Source organism: Pipra filicauda, unplaced genomic scaffold (assembly GCF_003945595.2).
Source record: "Pipra filicauda isolate LSUMZ 115617 unplaced genomic scaffold, ASM394559v2 scaffold112_size3218982_pilon, whole genome shotgun sequence".
In the NCBI taxonomy this organism is placed as follows: Eukaryota; Metazoa; Chordata; class Aves; order Passeriformes; family Pipridae; genus Pipra; species Pipra filicauda.
In genome coordinates, this window is record NW_024103574.1 from 610,620 (window position 1) to 623,001 (window position 12,382).

At 41.0% G+C, this 12,382-nt stretch overlaps 1 protein-coding gene across 3 annotated transcripts in view; it reads left to right on the forward strand.

Annotated features, from left to right (window-relative positions):
- Window positions 1-12,382, forward strand: part of LRRC8D (leucine rich repeat containing 8 VRAC subunit D) — a 56,308-nt gene that overhangs the window by 25,917 nt on the left and 18,009 nt on the right. The gene's annotated exons all lie outside the window — the stretch shown is intronic.

The window sequence follows — 12,382 nt, forward strand, 5'->3', positions numbered from 1 at the left end:
CTAAACAATAACAACGAAATGAGCTATAATGTGGTCAAGGAGAGAACTGCTTGTAGCCAAGGGCACTTGCTAAGAGAAATGGGTTATGAAAGCCCACAATTTATCTTTGATTTTTGAGTGAAAGCAAATATAGTTGTGTTCTCCAAATAAATGCTTGGTGTAGTCATAGTACTTATTGTTCCATATGATATTAAATGGCTTATTAATAGTAATAGCTTCACAGCTTGTCACAAAGCCTTGAATTTTATTCTTGGCTTTCTAGATAGTCTGATTACAGATGATGGAACTCGACAGGCTAAAGGGTCATGGCATTTTAGAAAAAGTTTCTGTAAGAAAATATCTCAAGGACCTTATAGAATTGGAGGTGTCCCCAAGATAAGCTGTTACGGATTGATCTGAGGCCAGGGAAATGAGTGTTTCGTGCTTATTAAATGCACCAAGCATGAATAGGTGTGTGTAGGGTTAAAAGGCTGTGTGGATCAGCACTGTTTGAAAATGTTTTCTGAAGTTCCAGTGGGTTAAGTGGTGTTACTGATGTTTCTTGACATCTTTTCTGCAGTGTCATCTACCATATTAACAGCATATTTAGGGGATGGGCTCGTTTTCATTCAGTACAACTGGAGGGCACATAAGGAGTGTGCGTCTTGTTTTCAAAGCAGTCATAGGCCAGTCCTCAGGAGCTGACTCACTGCTATTTTGTAAGCAGGGTTTGCCTTCCTTTCATGTGGTTCTGCATTTTTCCATTTCATAGTCCATGGTAATTTAGATCTTAAGTGTGCTGGTGTCTAAAAGCCTGCTTCCTAGAGTAGTGCCTTATCCCCATGTATGTGGGGTGTACTTGGCCTAATTTAATACTAACAAAAATAATTTTTGGTTGTTTCATTTATTTCCAGTTGGGTCTTCATCAAATTATGTTACAAAGGCACTTTCCCTGCAGCTAACATGTTAATTAATAAACGTGTGTTAATGATTTTGGGGTTATTGTATTTACTCTTAGTTATTGTTACACTATCTCACTTGTATGGGCTCATTTTCAAGTTTTCCTGCACAATATTTAAGACTTCCCTGAGTTTCAGATTGTCTTGTTCTACTTGCATTTTAACTGAGCTTTGCTATTGGGATGTCATGGTAGGGTGAGACTGGTAAAAATGGGCCACCGGAAAGAATCAAAGGGAAGACCATGGCTCCATACAATTTGAGCACTGGAATTTCTAGTGTGTAGCACACCTTGTGGATAACATTGGATTCTATTAATGACTTCTAAAATCTCTAAAATTCTTTCTCACACCTTAGTAACACTTTATTCATGGCGGATCAGGTATTTTCCTGTGATTGATAGTAATTTTCTATTACTTCCTTTTACTTGGCTCAATGAAATTTTTTAAATTTTTTTTTTATACTGGCATCTTATGAGGAAGTAAGGTGCCAGAAATCTTCAGTACTGTCAGCGTTTTTGTTTTTTAACAAAAAGCTTTTCTGAAAATAATGGTGCACCAATGTGTCCAAAAGGTCTGTGATTTTTTTTTTTAATAGCTTTGCTAGGTAAAAGCTGGAAGATCAGATTGTTTTAATTGATGTTTTTGCAAAACTTGTGTGGCTGGAAAACTGACAATAGTCATGTGAATTTCATGTTACTTCTGCATGATTAAAATCAACAGCAGCACTGTGGACTGCCACTAGAAATACTTCCAGAAAAACCATACAAGAGAGACTAGGGGAGATGACCCAGCAGAGGCTTCTTTTTTCTCCTCCTCCTATTCCATGGTAGCTCCAAGGCTGAACATGTGAAGGGGAAAAATGTTCCATTCTTATGGAAAAAGGGTGGAGTGATACCAGTTTTTCTGATAGTAGCCAGGAGGCTGTGTAGAGGAAAGAAACAGTAGGAAGCTTTTTGTTTCCTGGGTGGAGTTTCACATTTGACACTGGTAAGTGGGAGCATGATACGAAGGCAGCACCTTCCCTGTGAACTGCTGGACTTCAGCCTGGGTGTTCCTGCAGGAAACTCCATCCTCTCCTATCTCTGTCTGGTACGTTTTCTGAGTCTTGATGTCGTCTTGTTACTGCTGGCAAAAAGTTACGTGTGGGAGGTATGCAAATGTGTTGCAATGTTCTGATATAATTTTAGCACAGGAAAAGAGCAAGCTCTGTACATAGGTATCACCCACTGAGCTCAGTCTTGCAGCTTAGTTTATTTAGTAGAGCTTTTAAACTTTGAAAAGAGGTTTTCATGGATGTGGGGTGTAGGATCAAGTTCGTAATTTTGTAAGCTTAAAAGATAACTCCTATCAAGCCATGATTCTATAAAACTAAATTCCTTTGCCGACAGTAGGAACTATCTGAATGAGTGTAAAAGAATTGTATTGTTTAATGGCATGATTATTGAGAATTTCTGATGATGTAAATTCTCTTATTGCTTGCAGCATATGCTGTCACTGGAAGAATACTGGCTTTGAAATGAATAACTGAGAGGGACTAACTTCTCTTGTTCCTCTCAATGTAAAATTCTACATACTGTTTTGCCTTTTCTCTCTTCTTTTTTTGTGCGTGTGTGTGATCTTTCTTTCCAGGTTTAATGGAAATTTGATCTTTTTGTGGGAGAGAGGAATGAATCTACTAAAATCCTTTTTCATATGCAGGGTTAAGTGTTGCACTCAGGAGGGTAATGTTCCGGTGGAATTTCAGTCTTTCCATAACAATTTAGACTTTGGTAAAGCAAGTGGATGAGTCATTGCAGGGATTTGATGGCTGAAAAGATTGATTAATAATTAATTGAAAAACAAGATGCCCTCTCCTCTGTCCTAGCTTTCAGCCATTCAAAAGATCATCAGATTCCCACATGTAGTTTAACATTTGAGTACTATGGACATGTTTGTTTTGATGTCTTTCCCTGAACTGCAAATGTTGTTTTTTCTTTGCTTTTGCTTACAGATTGTTTATAGAGATATAAATGTCAAATTAGGTTCGAGTGTTTTGATGAGGTTACAGCACTTTGAAGGAGCCAAATGTTCCCATTATTTTGATGTCTTAGGGTTATACTTGCTTCATAACCTTTTTGAGGTGCACTGGTATACTAGCCTGCTTCATGGGTAATGCCATTCCTGATTCTCAGTGTTTCAGTGCTCTTGCATAAAGGTTTGTTTGCTTTTCTTCAATAGGCGTTTGTCAGTCAAGGACTTGTATTTCTGCATGTTTGCCTTTGAGCTGAGTGTCGAATGGGAAGCCCTAGGTCCACGGTGCTTTTCTGCCTTTATGCTGGGATAGTGGTAAAAGTGAAGAATGCTGCAGACTGCAGTGTGACCCTGAAGGGATGACTCCAAATGGGCCCTTTGAATCCAGTTAAATTAGCATAAATATTCTCTGTTTGAGGGGTGTTTCAACAGCAGTAGGTCAGAGATGCAGGGTCAATCAAAACCAATTCATGAAAGGCACAGAAGCTTCAGCAGCCTTTTGAAATCCTTTAAGGTGTAAATTGATACTGGCCGAGTGCTCCTGACTGGGGCAGATCTTTGAGACAAGGTAGATCTTGCCATTCTGATCCTAGAAGAGGTAATAAACTGAGTTTGTCTTTTTTGTTAATTAAAAGCAGCTATGTGCAGTCCTGGGCATTTTTGGTACTGAATCTCGACTGTTTAGTGCATGATGAACATGCATCAAGGCATTTGTTTGCTGACAGTGTACAAAAAGCCACTCTCCAACTTTACTTTCTTTTTTATTTATTTATAAGCCTGAAAGGTGAATGAAAACATGTAATAATTTTAACTCGAGCTGTCACTGTCATTCATAATTTAAACCTGAAACGCTTCACATTTTCAGTGCAGTGGTCATGCCCTTAATCATTAAATCGTGAACTATGGCTCGACTATAGTCTCTGATCAGGCTTCTCTAGAATGGAGAAGGCTGCCAGGTATTTGGCACTGAGATGTAGCTACAACCTTCTGCTGTTAGTTTGTGACGTTGCATTTTGTAAGATATGCAGGGTGCTGCAGCTGCTGAGCCTTGCACTCTTCAAGGCTTGAGTCTGGAGATCTGTCCAGATTTTCCACCTTGCGGATAGCGATACACTTTGGCCTCCTTTAATTGTGAACCTTAATTTACTGTAGTCAAAAGTTAAGATTTAGTTGCACTGCTTTATGAATTCTGTATAACATTTATTGTGTAGTGCAAGAGTTGCTGTGAGTAGGGTTTTTAGGCTTTGAAAGGATAGCATTAAACTCCAGTTAGTTTTGTAAAACGAGATTGTTTGACCTTTGTAATGAACCCACAATTTACCTGGGCACAAAATATGGAAGGAGAAGGCCTTTTTTTAATTTAATTTGTGTCAAAAGGACTGAAAATGGAAAATGTGGAGATGATGAGATTTTGGCTGCAGGGAAGGGTATGCAATTTTATTTATAAAACTAGACCTCCTTGAGTGCTTGTTTTACTCCAGTAAAACCTCCTTTGGTAAACGTCATGTGCAGGAGTGAGTGGGTGTTCACCTGCTGGGTTGTAGAGAGAGGAGGACAGGAAAGCAGTTTGCTCTTGAAGGGTGCTGGGAAGAAGTGGATGATTTCACGGCTTGAAGTAGATAAACTTACTCTGGTGTCAGTATGGGCAGTGAAATTTGACAAGAAGTGGGAGGGGAGAAGGATATGTGACAAGGGTGATACTTTATGTTGTGGAAGGAGGAAGCAGGGTCTGGAATTCATAGTTTAACATTTTTGAATGTGTGAAATAAGCCCAAGGAAGCTAGTGGGCGTTGGGACATGACTGATTTGCGCCAGTTTGCAGAGTAGGTGTGGACAGAAGGACAGCAAGAAATCACCAGGTTTTGTTTCAGCCAAAGAGGCAAAAAACTGTGCAAATGCAATGGTCACCCAAGGCACCGTGGCCTGCTCTAGATCCTGATCTTGGAGCCTGGCAATGCAGCTGTATTCAGTTCACAACTCCAGAGCCACTTTGCTCTGGATTCCTGCCATTGGAAACCTTCTAATGCAGATAAGTCCCTGAAGAGAAGTAGTTGCAGTTACATTTGCTTTTCCTGTGGGATCACTGCAGAACTCCTGGACGGATGAGATAGTGGTCAGATGGCCTGTGTTTCCTCCAGACCATAGCAGACTTGCCGGAGGAGAGATTTGCGAGTTGAGCAATGGTGCTGTAAGAGGCTTCCATGACAGAGCGGATGAATCTGGCTGTTGAAACTTGCCCCAGGGCAGCTCGCCTGAGTCTCTTGGTCCAGAGCCTGTAAAGCGAGAGTTAAGATACACTGTTACAAAAGTTACCAAAGTTAAATGCAGAAGGATTGCCTAAATACATATTTTGTGTGTCTCCTGCTAATTACCTCACTGTTGAATAGGTAAGAAGTGAGATTGTTTGTTTTTTTTTTTTTTCTTTTCTTAAGCTGAAATGGAAATAGTCCCTATGGGTTTTGAGGCTTGGCCACAAGAACGGTACTTATCATGTGGTGTCACATCAACTGAAATCCTCAGACAGTAAGCCTGCTGGATTTCCTGACACTTGCCTTTCTCCTGTTCTGTCACAATTCTTCCAGCATTCAGGCTGACTCTTCATGTTTTTTTGGGTTATGGGGGTAACAAAGCCTGTGAAACATGACCATCCATGAAAAATAAGTCTGTAATAATTCTTTCAGCTTTTCTAATGGGACAGTTTTTCACATGTACATTTAAATTAATAGCATTTGGCTTCTAGTTAATAAATACAGTGCCCTGTGAAATTAATGGATTATTAAGATTGGATGGGTTCCTGTGGTGCCCTTAGTGCTGCAGCTTTCACTAACTAGCTGTGCCTTTGCTTGTGTGCACAGCAGAGTTGTTTACATGTTAGGAATATGCTAGAGGCAAGGAGAAAGGAACAGCTTTAATGTGATGCAGTTTAGATGCTCTGTGGGGGAGGCCTTAGAGTTGTTCATAACAGGATCAAATGTCAATCAATGTTTCAAGAAGAATAAAGTTACTGTTTATGAGAAAATTGAAGAATAGTATATTACATATTTTCCAGCCATCTATTTTTGATCCTGTCTAGGAAAATGTCCCTCTTCTGTGGTATTTTTTGAACCCTGTAGAGTATCAGTGTGCCTAGGAGAAGCATCTATCTGGACCTCTCCAGCCGCTTCTCTGCCCTGCCTTTGCTAAGGAAACAAGTAATGTGCCAGCCAGCTTCTTTCAGCTCTTCCATGAAAAGTGCGGTGATTGTGTTGCTGAGGGTGCTGCCGGAACGTTGTGGCTACTATTAAATTTCTTTTACAGGCACATCTGGAGATTTACTGGCTCCGTAGAGTAAGAAAACAGTTACTCTGACACCAGGCCATGAACATAAGAAAATGGCTTCTCCCTCATTGCAAGGGAGGCTAGAGAGGACTGGAGAAGAAAACAGCTGAAAACCTCTTCCTCCTCCCTCTAGAGCTATTTTTTGTCGGTGACTGAGAATGGTGGGATGAGCAAAGCTGATCTATATCTGCAGCAGGCTGTGGCTCTGATCTGAAAATGTATCCCCAGGAAAAAAACAACGAGAGCCTAGCTGTGGGGGAGGGAGCCTCTGAAGTCAAGGCACTTCTCTGCTGGATCTGAACCTGCAATTTCTGTTCCAAGCTGATTTGCATTATATTCAGGTGATGCTTGAAATCTTTCAACAAGGGGCTGTTTTGTGTTAGATTGTGCCCCATGTGTCAGCTGTCGGGGCAACAGGCTGGGGTTTGGGAAAGAGCAGCTGGGGGATGCAGCTTGTGGAGAAAGGGGAGGGAAGGGATGGAGTCATGGATAATTGTGTCAGAATAAGAGACTTTTCAAACTAAAGCTAGGTGCTTGCTGGAAATGCTTCTCTAAAACAAACCTGGCAAATACAGAGTCAGAAATTCATTTACCAGAATTCAAGCTCTTCTGATTGTGTGGCTTCTTGCATTCTTCTTAGAATGGTTTGGTGTTGAACCAGCATCCTGATGTGTTGTGTTGTCTGGGCCTGTCTCCCAGGGGAGATATTTTGGACAATTACTCCCAAGTAAATTCTGTGTGTGGTTCTGAAGTTAAGGGCTTGTCTTCACATGCCATTAAGAAATTATTCAACTCAGCCAAAGGTGTGAATTTGAAGTGAATCTCTTCAACTGCCCTACATGTTTGAGACAGAATAATTGAGAATCACTCTGATCTGGAAAGGAGCATTTGAAGAGGTTCTCAAGCAGTTTGATCAATCAGTTTTTTAATTTGCATGGTTTTTGTCTTAAGTAATCCGAAGTGCCTTACGCAGACAAAGCCTCAAAGTGGATTATGTTATATGGGAAGGCTCTTCTTAAGGATTTGCGAGGGTTTATGTGGATGCAGATGTGTTACTAGTCAGGAATAGCACTTGTATTTTAAAGTCATTCTCTACTTTCATCTGAATTTAATATTCAAGTAAGTCCTTCAGACTCTGTTAACCTTAAGCAGAAGTTAGGAGAGGATGTGAACTGACTCCAGCCTTTGCAGTAGGCCTTTGAAATGCTGTTAATGGCATCTTAAAGCTGTCATTAACTGTGTGATGACTGAAAGTTACAGTAGAAACTTCTAGTTCACATATTTAATCTTTTATAGTGAATGGAATGCACTTCTTAAATGGATAAAGCTGCTGATTGACTCTGAGGTTTTCTAAGCTCATGGCAGGAGGATAAAGGAAGTTAGAGGAACACAAGCCCTCCCAGCAAATTGTGGACTTCCACCCCAACTGCAATTCTTCCCATCCCATACAAAATTTTTTTTAGATATGTGTATGTAGCAGGGAACTTTAGCGAAATCTGGGTAGTAGAAAAAAGCTGAATGTTTTGTTATCTGATGCTTTTGGCAACCTGCATAGTTATGTTTACCTCAAGCCTGAGAGGAGGGGACAGAGGAGTCCAGCACAGGGATTGTGCACTTCAGGCTGAACTGTCTCTGCAGCCTGTCGGTTTTGAATATTTGCTGCATAATTCAGGAGGAATTTGTTGGAGAAGGTATGGGCACAGCTCTCCATTTTGCTTTTTAATGGACTGTTACACTGTTTTAATGACTGAACCACTGTAGGTGTTTTTCCTTAGTCATTTTCAGTTGTGCAAAATAAGTTGCAGTGGCTGATGTACAGCCAGAACCCAGGTTATTTCCTTTTCAGCTACTGAATTTAGACTTGTGAAACATCGTAAGGAATTTCTACTTTAACTAAATGTATGCAAGTATGTACTTCAGCAGCCATGTGGGATTATGTGGAAAAGTCCATCATGTATGTTGAGCTGCGGAATTCCATCTGCAGACTCTGCTGCTGCTGTGCTTCTAGAACATCTAACAGATTGCTGTGTATGAATAGTTAGCATATTATTTTAATGACGTTGTGAAAATGAAAGGTTCCAAATATTTTTCTTGCTGTTCAGGCAATTACAAAGCCAAATGCTGTGGTCTTCTTGCTGCATACTTTGATTTACTGCCCTGTGAAAGACTTGCTCCTAGAGGCTAAGGACTGATTCTGTACTAAAGTTTAATTGACTGCAGTGCAAATCTAGGTAGAGCATAGATGCCTTCATCTTGGGCACATAAGGGATGCCGTATCTACACTCCAAGTGCATGTGCTTTGCACTGCCTTTCTTTGCCAAGGAGCAGTGCAGTTTCTGTGGCAGTGTCCCGCTGGGATCGGACTGAGGTTGGTTCATTTTGCCTTGTTCCTCAAACAAACAGCAGATGGCTGAAGTATGCAGAAGCAGTTAACCTGAGTGAGGGTCAGGCTGATGAGGAGGAGCCTGAATGTGTATGTTGTCCAGTCTGGTTGACATACCAAGTTGGTTACTTGGTACATACCTTACCTTTACAGTCAAAGGAATAGGAGAAACTAATATACGTCTTTTTTTAAATGCTTTTTTGGAGATGTCCGAAATGGCCGATCAGCAAACCTCCAGGTTTGTTTCCCTTTATGCACTCCGTTTAGTTTTGTTGATTCCAAAGTGCTGAACATCCTGTTGGCATCATGGGAAGGTGTTCAGTGCCTTGGAAATTCAGCCCATTGCAGGTCAGTTCTTGTTTCAGCTCTTCAGCTGAGACAGCTACTGTGGACTTTGGTATCACACAGCTGGAAGTTGGTGGTTGCCATGGGACCATCGAGTGTGACCCAGTTATGTAAAGGATAGACAAACAGAGAACAGCCCCAAAGAAATTATACTTAATGCTTCAAAAGAGCATCTTTTGTCATCACAGAGAACTTGATGTTATTGTAGGGAAAAAATGTGAATGGAAAACAGTGATCTCTGTAAGAAGATACTAAATATACCAAAGGCTGAAATTCTGGTTTAAAGAAAAAAGACATCTACACTAACAGCCATCTGGCTTCAGGACACATCTCGAAATTTCAAAGTAAAAACAGTAATTAAGGGGACAATGGATACATGAAAATTACCGCAAGTTAGAAGTTAGGAAGTAAGTTAGAGAATTAACTGCATGTTTTATGCAGCTGAAGTATGCTAGAAATAGTTCCAATTACTAGACAGAAATAATAAATGTAGCTTGTGCAAGAAAAGTAGAAATATTTGTTAATACTGTTCTGTATTTGGGAAGGTGTAGAATGTGATGCCATCAATGCAATTCCAACAGAGAATTAAATCTGTCTTAATGAATAAAGATTCCTTCTAGGGATGCACATATGTGAATTAGCAGTGCTGTGACTTGATTGTTTTAAAGACCTTGCTGAAAATTCTGTAGACCTGGAAACAATTTTTAATAACTGTTGGTATTGAGGTTCCTAAAATTAACTGTATCAGAGTAAACAAGGGAAGGGTGGATGACTGACTTAATCATATTCCAGCTAGCTTGACTCTAATAGTCACAAAATATAGGAAAAGTTAAAGCAACGAGGACTGTAGGTGATGTAGTAAAGCTGTGTCTTCAAAAGTCATCTGATGCAAGGGCAGGGAGACAGTCCAACCCCTGCAGTCCTCTGCCACTCTCCAGGTCCTTCTCAGTCCTGTCTATGGTTTGCTTTCTCAGCAACAGCAGAGGCAGTCAGTTAGGACTGCTATGCCCCTTTGGAACTCCTGTCCTGACACGTTCCTGCTATGTGATATTGCAAAAGTAAGTGAATTAAGAGCTGACTAACTGATGTTTAGAAGTTAGTCATTTACGGTGAATCATTATCAAATGGGAATGCTTCTGGAAATCTTGTTTTAAGGATTGAGGTGAGCCCAGATTCCATTGAACCTTTTCATCAAGTACCTAGAGACAAGGACAGAATCTGTACTGATACAGTTGGCAGGCCGTATCATGCTAGGCAGCGTGGTAAATGAGGACGAGGCAGCTTGCACGGAGTAATTTGGGCAGCCTGGTGAGCTGTATCAATCAAGATTACAATAATCTGTAATATCACGGGGCCTGCAGGTGTTTTACTTCAGCGTAGTGACAGACTAGGCGTTTGAGGAGAAGACTCCTTGGGGGTACAGTGAGTGAACAACTGGATGTCACTGCCCTCTTGCAGGGCAGCAAGGGGGTATAACTTTGGGTGTAGGAGGGACAATGGGCAAACGAAGGTGAATCGTGTGTGATTCTGGGGTCATGGGCAGCCTGTTGAAAACGAGAGTGCATTCAGATAAGAGTCAGAGGAGATACTTGAAAGCTGATTGGTGTTCTGGTACCACAAGGAGAGCTTGAAAAGCTCCTTCTGTGTCTGGATCTCTTGTTTCTTGATAGATAAAAATGGAGTGAGTTGATAATTGGTGGAGAGCACCTTCTGAGGGAGAGCGTGCTGGAGGCGAAAACGCTCACAGAAACAGGCATGACACAGAAGTGATGGCTGGGAGCTGCAGTCGGGCAATTGGAAATAAGACACACATTTGTAATGGTGAGAGAGCCATTTCAAGAGCAGTGGAAGAAACTGGAGTTTACAAGTGGTGGTCAAGAGTTTCCTAACCATGCATACGGTTCCTCATGGACTCAAACTGGGAAACATGGGTACATTTCCACTCTCCTTGTGCTAGGAAGCCATTCCTCTCTGCAGCGTAGATTAGCTTGTGTGTAATGCTGTCCGAACTCTGCTCTCCTTTTTTCTGGAACTGATCTTTCTTGCATATAACCAGTTTTGGAGTCTTTGTGCTGCTCTTCTCTTGCAAAGTAGCAACTCAGAGTTTTCTGTTCTTCTAAAGAAGAAGTCAAGAAGTGCATCTAAAAAAGGGTCAAGGAAAAGTAGGATGGAATGGAGCAAGTGCAGCACGAGGCTCACAAGCAATGAGTTTATAAGCAATATTTTTGAGTGTTTTTTTTGGGAGGGTTTTTTTTCTGTGTTATAGTGGACAGTTAATCTCTTGTTGCTGCACGGTACTGTTATGCGTAAGAATTGATAAGATTCTAGGAAGAATTAGACACCCAGGAAATGAAATTATTTAGTTTCATATAAATCTATGCAATCTCTTGTTCTAGGCTTATAAAGCACTTTGTAACAATGAGGTGGGCAGGTTATTCTATAACTATTTACTAGGAAACTTCTTTTGCTTCATCTCTTTCTAGCTACTTGCAACAACAGGAACTGGTGATTCAGAGTTCTGTTTCTAAATTTAATATGAGAAGGAGCGTAGTTCGGGCTGAAGGAACACTGAGGGTGTGTGTACGAAGGGGAGGTGATGATAAAGGGAGGACGCACCCTGCATGCTAAAATGTGTCGTTGTGCCTCTGATTGCAGGGCATACATGCTGATCTACAAACAGAATATACACGGATCGGAGTAACAAACTGGTTTTGAGCATTCAGCTTTTCGGCGATGATACTTACGCAGTGTTCCTCTGTTGTATTTAAAGTAATTGATCTACAGGGAAAGTGCACAGTCTTTATTTTAAGATTGATACCATCAGAAGAGGAGAAATAGAACAGAGCCAAGGAGATTTAAGTTGTGGAAAGAAGCCTGCTTCTTTCAAGCGAAAGTCTTGAATTTCATTTACGACTACCTCTTCACGCTTGTTTTGGATAAAGCTGCTCTTTGTTCTTAAATTGAGAGTTACAAATGTTGCAATTTTCATCACTTTTTTTCTTTTTTCTGCTCCCAAGGTTGCATGTAGGCCCAGCAGGCACACCCACAACTGTATTTGTGTGTGACAATTGCACCTGGTGCACAGGAAGTATTGATGGGGAAGTGTAGGTACAGGCATAATGGCTGTGAGGATTGTTTCTCTGCTGCTTCCCTTTCATGATCTCCTCAGTATGTCTGCCTCAGGATGCTCCTGAGATGTCAGGTGAAGAGCAGAGAGCTCTTCTGTGTTTGTTACTGTGTCCACACTGAAACACATGTGTGTGCTGGAACCAGTCATCTCACAGATGTGTCTTGTGACCCACATCTGTGCACTGCCCGAGTCTAGGTGCAAAGGAATCAGCAGAATTGCGAGGAGAGGGAAGCCTTAGAACAAGAACATCAGAAAAAT